Source organism: Nicotiana sylvestris, chromosome 6 (assembly GCF_000393655.2).
Source record: "Nicotiana sylvestris chromosome 6, ASM39365v2, whole genome shotgun sequence".
Taxonomy (NCBI): Eukaryota; Viridiplantae; Streptophyta; class Magnoliopsida; order Solanales; family Solanaceae; genus Nicotiana; species Nicotiana sylvestris.
The window spans coordinates 156,906,312-156,916,555 of record NC_091062.1 but is presented as its reverse complement, the minus strand read 5'-3'; the positions used below and the strand labels follow the sequence as shown (position 1 = coordinate 156,916,555).

Genomic DNA, 10,244 nt, shown 5'->3' with positions numbered 1-10,244 from the left:
AAGTGTGTCTTTTGGGTATATTCCCCGGACTCGTCTTTCCCTGGCGATGAGCCCTTTCACTCTGCATTTTATGGATCTTTGAAGGGTGCCGCCGCCCCTTTACTGTTGTGGCAATATGCTGTGGCTTGTCAGCTTCATTTTTCCCGATCTCCTTCCTCCCTTGGAGCTGGATCCGAGCCTGACCGCTCGATGATACTTGGTGGCGATCTCCATTGAATAGCATAGTTGCCGTTCTTTTGAGCCGGTGACTGCGCGCGCCCTGCGGTTCCTCCGCTAGGCCATAGTTCCCTTGAAGGGGTCTTGGTGGAATAGGTCTGAGCCGCCTGGCATTCCCGGTTTCACTTATGGTGACCACGATGTTTGGTATAGCAATACTGAAATCGTACTCGGCTGGGCAGGGTTTCCCTGCTAGTTGTGCCTTGTTGAATCTGGTTCTATTGGAGGTTCCTCGAGGGTGCTGTCCTCGTGCTATTTCCCTATTGTTGCGAGGTAGGTTGTATCTCGAGTTGTTCCATCCATTCGTAGCGCATGGATGATACCTCTATCCGTTTGGCATGAGCTTCTTTGTCGGGAGTCTGCTTGGATATACCGAACCCGAGGAGGTTCTCGGACGGTTGTCCACGACCCCGATTCGTGGATGGTGCCGGGTGTGGGCATCCAACTAGACCTCGACTGGGTATCTGATCAGGCTTCGCTTGAAATGTCTAGGAGTCGTTGGGCATGCTTCGTTCAGGCCTGTGGTGAAGGCCTGTGTTGCCCGATCGTTCGAAATCGGGAGCGATCTTATTCGTCCTATCAGGGAATGGGGTGAGGCTTCCCGCGGTATTTCATTTGTTCTTCGTTTGGCCTCAGGTGTATCGGGACATCTCGGTACTGCTTTCATGGCGTCGGCGCGTGCTTCCGTAGAGGACCACGCTGGTATGGTAAGCGAGTCTGTGAGGTCAGGTGTCAGGCAGTGGCGCTGCGTCATGGTTTCTTTCGAGAGAGTTTCTTCGAACTTCCTCAACGAGACGGGCTCCAACTCATCATCTTGGAGGTCGCTTCCTTTAAATGACCTCGCGTAAGTGGTGGTGCGCCCGTAGGGATTTGAGGTCCTGTTGCACCTAAGGGGTTTCGGCGTTCCGGATTTTTGTGAAGCGAGTTCCGGGACCGTTTCCTCGGGAGGCGGTTGCTGTAAGAGCTTCCACGAACCTGATTAGATCCTTTCGAAGAGATTCCCAAGCATCCTCACTGTGGCGGGGTCGGTTACCGATCCATCGTTACTTGATCTATCGGGTATCAGCTCGGCGTAAGGAGGTGTCTCTGGCGCTACTGCGTTGTTAGTCTCCAGGCGACTTTGCAGCTGAGCGATAGCCAACTGCCGTGCCTGTAACATTTCAAAAATCACATGAAGATTAACTTCCTATTCTACCCAGGCCGGGGTTTTTTGAGCTTCATGTCGGTCAATGCGTCGTATGCTATCATTGGTGCACGAGGCTCCGTCGACCCGTTGTGTGCCTTGCAAGCCCGCGTCCTCTTGAATCGACCTAAATGCGTTATAGGTGTCCTGCGGTGTCACGCTAACCTCTAGAGCAGCCATACTATTTTCGCCATGGTTTTCGGGGTAGTCGTTCTTGATTTTGCTTACCGAGCCGGACATTAACTTGAAATCAAAAGATCTTAGGCAAGAAAAAATGTGAAAGATAATGTGCGTTTGTGTGACGAAACTAGCAACAAAATAATCACTATTATTTTTAGTCCCCATGGTGGGCGCCAAACTGTTTACCCTGAAAATGGTAACAACAATTAAATTTATAAATGGGATTCTAAAAATACGTGATCTATTCCTGAGCTAGTTGTTAGAGCAGTTGATGCTAAGAACATGAATCTTAACGATGAAATGCGAGCTAAAACACGACAGTAATCAAACCGAAGGGGCCTAATGCCCAGATGCAAAGCTAGTCGATAAGGACCTCGGGGTCGGGACTCGAATCGAGCTCGAGCTATCGGGGCAACCGGGAATAGGATAACAATTAAGGATACAATCAAGCAAGGCTCTTTACGGCCAAAGTTTAGCAATATAACATTAAATAAGTAAGAAAACAATAGATGTTAAAGCGGCCTCGAGCTAGTGAGAACGAACAAAATAGGAGAAAGAGAGAGAGATATTATTGCTTTAGTGGAGAAATGGAGCAACATCAACCCTTTACAAAGTGGTATGGGTTCCACTTATATAGGCGAGGGAACACGGTATGGTACAAATATGTGGAGATTAAACACAAAGTACGGAGATGGGATGGTTTGACGTGATGCCTCAGCTTAGGCTCTAGATAGGTCGGGCCTGTCAGACATAGCCATGTGCCTTGGGGGCTTTCCACTCCGTCCTGGCTTCGGTCTTTGTTTCCTCCGAGTCGGGCTCCGACGAGCCCCGAGGTCGGGAACTTGGTCGCGGCCTCCCGCCCTCGGGGTCCCGAGGCATGCTTCCGAAATGTCCCGACAGCGAGAAATCAAGTCTTCTGATTTCGCCGCATACACATTCAATACACATTTCCCATAACACATGCCATACTTCAAAATATTCAAAATATTGACAACATGCTCATTACAATCTCAGTCTCAAAACCGATTCAATATCACAATGCACTCAAGGCTTGCAGGGACGGACGAACATGGTGGAAGCGGTGTCTTCACCGGAAAAATATATTAAATGTTTATACTAATTTTTCAATATGTGTATCAACAAAACGTCTGTGTCTTCGTTGAAAGGAAAGTATCGCCTCCTTCGGATCTTCTTCCCCAAAGTCAGGAAATAGAGTGTTTGTGAAGTACAATTCAGAGTAAGCAAGTTGCCACAATAAGAAGTTACTGATTTTCTGTTCTCCACCCGTCCTTGTGAGTAAATCAGGTTTAGCAAACTTGGCACACTTGGTAGCGAGTTCTTGCTCAAATAATTTGTTGTCAATATCCACTAATTGTAGAAGACCGTCCTTTACTTTACTAGCTTGCTTCTAACATATCATAATGTCCTCCATAGTTTAGTGCCAACATAAGATGAAGTCTTCTGTTGGCTATTGTGGTCTCCTCTGTTAACTCTATGCATTTCTGTAAAGTGATGGGAAGTTTGGATCTACACAGACACCCATACCCTAACCCTCTATGCATTTAAAGTAATGAGAAAATTGGAAAGTACTCTCTATGTCCCAGTTTATGTGATACTTTAGTCTGTCCCAATAAAATGACACATTTATATATTTAGAAGTGTTATGAATAGTTTGTACATTGGATAATACTTTGGATACTAAATTGGATACTACATTGGATGACCATGTTGTGAATAACTTAAAGATTAAATTTCCTATTTTATGTCCATCATCTTTACCTTTTATGCCTATAAAAGGCCATGTAATTGCAATAAAAAATTACACCAAAGTGAAAGAAGAAAACACTTCTCCATTCTCTCTATCTCTTCTTGTTTACATTTTACTGCATTGCTTTTATTTTATAACACGTTATCAGCACGAAGCTCTAATTTTATTCTTAACTCCCGCTAAGTTGAGCCATATTTTATTAAGGTATGTATCATTATAATCATCTTATTTATGGCAGTACATATCATATGCTCATTGTTTGCAGATTACTTGTGCGCTTGGGCATCTTAAATAGTTTAAGTACATTACAGTGATTAAATAACTATTTCCTTCCGTGCTCAACTCTTAGAGGGCCTCAAAGTCATCAAACTAGCTGTGCACTAATGTCATGGACTCCCTGGATCAAAATATATATTTAAGGCATTTTGAAGAACTGTGAGAAATGAATTGATAAGCAATAATTTTTTAATTACTTTATATTTATTGGAACATATAAATAATGTTAGTCACGTTCAATTATATTAACACATATATATCAATAATATAAAGTGAAATGAAACAAGGATGTAATTTCTACTTTATGGCAAGAATAAAATGAAATAGTAGATTGTTAACATGATATAGCTCTATTTTTATGTCTTTTACCTTAATCGTTTTGTTTTCATTAATTGTTTATTATTATAATTATTTCTCTAACTTATTCATCTTTTATGATAATTTTCACTATGTCAAATTTATCAAAACTTGAATTTGTGGCACTTGACATCACCGGAAGGAACTATTTATCATGGGTTCTTGATGTTGAAATTCACCTTGACACTAAAGGTCTTGGAAATACTATTATACAAGGAAATGAAGCATCAAATCAGGATAAAGTGAAGGCCATGATTTTCCTTCGTCATCATCTACATGAAGGGTTAAAAACTGAATATTTAACCGTAAAAGATACACTTGAATTATGGATTAATTTGAAGGATCGATATGACCACCTAAAACTTACGGTATTGCCGAAAGCTCGGTATGAGTGGATACATTTAAGGTTGCAAGACTTTAAAACCGTAAGTGAGTATAAATCTGCTATCTTTAAAGTAAGTTCTCTATTAAAATTATGTGGAGACACTATCACAGATGAGGACTTATTGGAAAAAACATATTCTACGTTTCACGCTTCAAATGTGATGCTACAACAACAATACCGTGAAAAAGATTTTAAGAAATATTCTGAGTTAATCACATGCCTACTTGTGGCTGAGCAGAATAATACTCTATTAATGAAAAATCATGAAGCTCATCCCACCGGGTCAGCTCCATTTTCGAAAGTGAATGCTGTAGCAACATATGATAAGTTTGAAAGAAAATAAAATAATTACCGTGGTCGTGGACATGGTCGTAAACGTGGACATGGCACGGGGCGAAACAATTATCATCATTATGGTGGAAATAAATTGGAGTACAATAAAGGTTCTCAAATTAATCATTCAAAAGGTAAAGCTAGTATGTGTCACCGATGTAGTATGAGAGGTCATTGGGCACGCATTTGTCGTACGCCAGAACATTTTGTCAAACTTTATCAAGCCTCCCTCAAGAAAAAAGAAAATAATGTGGAGGCACACTTGACCTTTCAAAATAATGATGATGAAGCAGGTCCCTCAAATAAATATGATTCTAAGGCACATCTTGCATATAAAGATGATGATTTTGAAGGCCTAACAAATATTACTCATTTAGAAGTTGGAGACTTCTTTGAGGATATTGACTGAAGAACTAATCATCTTACTGGGGAATGAAGCTATAAAAGTTGTTATTTTTATGTTTGCAACTAGTTTATTTTTCTTGAGTGTATTTTCCTAATGCATCATGTGTTGCTAGTTTCTACATTCCTAATGTATTTCTTAATGTTTTTTTCCGCTTGTCTTTCATATTTCTTATGATGTATTATTTTTTTATGAAGAATATGAAAATTCTCCAGTCTTCAGTTGGACTCAAGATTAATAAAGATGATATATGTCTTCTAGATAGTGCTACAACACACACTATTTTAAAAGATAAGAGATATTTCTCTTATTTGGTAATGAAAGAAGCGAATGTTAATACAATATCCGGTAGTACAAGATTAATTGAAGGTTCTGGAAGAGCTAATTTATTACTACCAGGATGAACAAATTTGGCTATTGATGAAGCACTATATTGTAGTAAATCTCAAAGAAACTTATTAAGTTTCAAAGACTCGCCAAAATGGCTATCATATTGAGACTACAAATAAAGAAAAGATTGAATATCTTTATATTACTACAATAATGTCCGGTAAGAAATATGTGCTTGAAATGTTACCTGCTCTTTCCTCCGGCTTATACTACACAAGTATTAGCAGGATTGAAACACATGCCGTAGTAAACGAGAAGTTTACTAATCAAGATAATTTTATTATTTGGCATGACCGGTTGGGCCATCCTGGTTCTAATATGATGCGTAAAATAATTGAGAATTCACATGGACATGCAATGAAGAATCAGAAGATTCTTCAATTTAAGGAATTCTCTTGTGCTGCGTGTTCTCAAGGAAAATTAATTATTAGACCATCAACTATTAAAGTTAGGATGGAATCCCCTGCATTTCTGGAACGTATACAGGGTGATATATGTGGGCCCATTCACCCTCCATGTGGACCATTCAAATATTATATGGTTTTGGTAGATGCATCTACAAGATGGTCACATGTGTGCTTACTATCAACTCGCAATATGACATTTGCGAGATTGTTTGCTCAAATAATAAAGCTAAGAGCACAATTTCCAGATTATGCAATTAAGACAATTCGTCTTGATAATGCCGGTGAATTTACATCCCAAGCCTTTAATGATTATTGTATTTCAACTGGGATAACAATTGAGCATTCGGTTGCTCATGTTCATACACAAAATGGTCTAGCAGAATCATTGATCAAACGCCTCCAATTAATTGCTAGACCAATGCTTATGAGAACAAAACTTCCCATTTCAGTATGGGGTCATGCTATTTTGCACGCAGCAGCACTTGTGCGGATAAGGCCCACAAGTTATCATAAAGTCTCCCCATTGCAATTGGCTTTTGGTCAGGAGCCAAATATTTCCCATCTTAGGATCTTTGGTTGTGCGATATATGTTCCAATTGCTCCACCACAACGCACAAAGATGGGTCCTCAAAGAAGGTTGGGGATATATGTTGGATATGAATCTCCTTCAATTATAAAATATCTAGAGCCGATGACTGGAGATTTATTTACGGCAAGATTTTCTGATTGTCATTTTGATGAATCAGTATATCCAACATTAGGGGGAGAAAATAAGCAGCTGAAAAAGAATATAGATTGGAATGCATTATCACTGTCTCATTTAGATACTCGAACAAATCAATGTGAACAAGAGGTTCAAAAGATTATTCATTTACAAAATATTGCAAATCAATTGTCAGATGCATTCACTAACCTACCAAGGGTGACTAAGTCACATATTCCAGCTGCTAATGCTCCAATTCGAGTTGATATCCTGACAGAACAATTAATTAAAGCAAATGATTCTAAGACATGCTTGAAACGTGGTAGACCAATCGGTTCTAAAGATAAAAATCCTCGAAGAAGAAAAGGAGCAAGTGATCAAAGTGAACATAACACAGAGGTAGTGGCTCAAGAAGAACCCCAAGACGTAACAAATGATAAGACCTTAGGGGAGGTCCAGGTACCTAAAAATAATGAAAATGAAGAGATATCAATAAGTTACGTCTCAACCGGAAAAATATGGAACCGAAATAATATTGTTATCGATAACATTTTTGCTTATAATGTTGCTGTTGAAATAATGCAACAAGATGAGGATCTTGAACCAAAATCTGTCAATGAATGTAGACAGAGAAATGATTGGCCAAAATAGAAAGACGCTATCCAGGCAGAGTTAACTTCACTTGGAAAACGTGAAGTCTTCGGACCCATAGTTCGAACACCTGAAGGCATAAAGCCAATAGGGTATAAATGGGTTTTTGTGCGAAAACGAAATGATAAAAATGAAGTCGTTAGATATAAAGCACGACTTGTGGCACAAGGGTTTTCCCAAAGGCCTGGAATTGATTATATGGAGACATATTCTCCTGTAGTGGATGCTATCACCTTCAGGTATCTCATAAATATGGCAGTACAAGAAAAACTTGATATGCATCTAATGGATGTTGTTACAGCCTATTTGTATGGATCATTAGACAACGAAATTTTTATGAAAGTACCTGAGGGATTTAAAGTGCCAGAAGCATATAAAAATTTTCGAGAAACTTGTTCAATAAAGCTTCAGAAATCTTTATACGGATTGAAACAATCAGGACGTATGTGGTACAATCGCCTGAGTGAATACCTGTTGAAAGAAGGGTACAAGAATGATCCAATTTGTCCCTGTGTCTTTATAAAAAGGTCTGGATCTGAATTTGTTATAATCGCCGTGTATGTTGATGATTTAAATATCATTGGAACTCCTGGGGAGCTTCCAAAAATAGTAGACTGTTTGAAGAAAGAATTTGAAATGAAAGATCTTGGAAAGACAAAATTTTGTCTTGGTCTACAAATTGAGTATATGAAAGATGGAATATTTGTCCATCAATCGACATACACCGAAAAGATTTTAAAGCGATTCTATATGGATAAAGCACATCCATTGAGTACCCCGATGGTTGTGAGATCACTTGATATAAAGAAAGATCCATTCCGACCTCATGAAAATGATGAAGAGCTTCTTGGTGCCGAAGTACCATATCTTAGTGCAATTGGGGCATTAATGTATCTTGCCAATAATTCCCGACCAGATATAGCTTTCTCAGTAAGCTTATTGGCAAGATTTAGTACTTCGCCAACACAAAGACACTGGAATGGTATTAAACATATATTCAGATACCTCCAAGGGACCATTGATATGGGTTTATTTTATTCAAATGAATCCAAGCCATCATTGATTGGTTATGCAGATACAGGATATTTGTCTGATCCACACAAAGGTCGATCTCAGACAGACTATTTATTTACAAGTGGAGGTACAGTCATATCATGACGTTCGACAAAACAAACTATGGTTGCTACTTCTTCAAATCATGTAGAGATAATAGCCATTCACGAAGCAAGTCGAGAATGCGTTTGGTTAAGATCTATAACTCAACACATTCAGCAAACATGTGGTCTTTCTTCGAAAGAGAATATTCCAACAATATTGTATGAAGACAATGCTGCATGCATAGCTCAATTGAAAGGAGGATATATCAAAGGAGATAGAACAAAACACATTTCACCGAAATTCTTTTTCACTCATGATCTTCAGAAGAATGGTGAAATAGATGTACAACAAGTTCGTTCAAGTGATAATTTGGCTGATCTGTTCACTAAGGCATTACCAACCTCAATATTTGAAAAGCTGATATATAAGATTGGAATGCGTCGTCTTCGAGACATTAAGTGATTTTTCATCAGGGGGAGTAACTACACGCTGCACTCTTTTCCTTAACCAAGGTTTTGTCCCACTGGGTTTTCCTGGTAAGGTTTTTAATGAGGCAGCAAGCAATGCATATTATAAATAACTATGTACATCCCAATATTTTTTTTGTAAGTTTTTAATGAGGCACATTATCTTTACATGGACATCCAAGGGGGAGTGTTATGAATAGTTTGTACATTGGATACTACTTTGGATACCACATTGGATACTACATTGGATGCTACATTGGATGTTCATGTTGTGAATAACTTAAAGATTAAATTTCCTATTTTATGTCCATCATCTTTACTTTTTATGCCTATAAAAGGCCATGTAATTGCAATGAAAAATTATACCAAAGTGAAAGAAGAAAACACTTCTCCATTCTCTCTATCTCTTCTTGTTTACATTTTACTGCATTGCTTTTATTTTATAACAAGAAATAATGTATCTTTAAACTCTTATTTTACCACTAATGAGACTATTTATAACTACAGAAATGTCTATTGCATCTTTTAAACTACATATTTCAAAAGAAGTTTTTTCTTTCATTCTCTTCTAAACTTCCTGTTCAGTTAAATATCCACATATAAATTGATACTGAGGGGCATTATGATTGGAGGAAGAGAAGGGGCGTGCCTGGTTAGTGTGTCATTGGGTTTGGATAAAAACCGATACCATTCATGATGGATGAAAAATCGATACCATTAAATTGCAAACGACAATACCTGTGTTACTTCATCTGCACTGGTTTGTACCTGATCGTATGTGTGAGGCTTTAATTACTACTAATATCGAGGCAACTTAATCGAATCAGACAGAAGATTCATATATTTCGTCAGAACATGCTTGCCATCATCATAAGAGAAAATATATAATCCAACTTAAACAATTGATATCGTAAACATGAAAGGAAAATTACATTTCCAAGTTTAAAAGTAAGAGAACAAAATAGGAAAATAATGAGGTTAATATTGGAGTTACTATGTAGGATGTATACCAGGGGAGGATTCCAGTTTTCAGTAGAGAAAGCAAAAGCAGTGATAACTTGTATTCCCAGTTTGGAAGAAATATTACAAATATTTTTGAGATTAGGAGTAAGAAATTTGTGGCCCTCTTGCACAGGTAAACCTCGAGCCTTAGCCCATCTCCTGTTTTCGTCCATTATCAAAGCAACATGTTTAGGGATAATTAGTTGGATATGATGCATATAAAATGTTATTTTGGGCTGAGCACCATATTTTTACTGATAGCCCGAGTAGCTTGAGAGGTTTATGACTGAGTGCGGCCGAGGGCCTGTTTTGTGAGGATATTATGGGACCGGGCTGCGCGCCACATCATGTTGTACTGATTCATAATTATGTGAGGCCGAGGACCTGATTTATTTATGCCACGAGGTGGCTTGTTATAGCGCTTG

The 10,244-nt window shown here is 38.6% G+C and overlaps 1 pseudogene; it reads right to left on the bottom strand.

The window, feature by feature from the left end:
* Positions 1-2,690: 2,690 nt before the first annotated feature.
* On the bottom strand, positions 2,691-10,037 carry LOC138871528 ((2Z,6Z)-farnesyl diphosphate synthase CPT6, chloroplastic-like; annotated as a pseudogene).
* Positions 10,038-10,244: the final 207 nt, after the last annotated feature.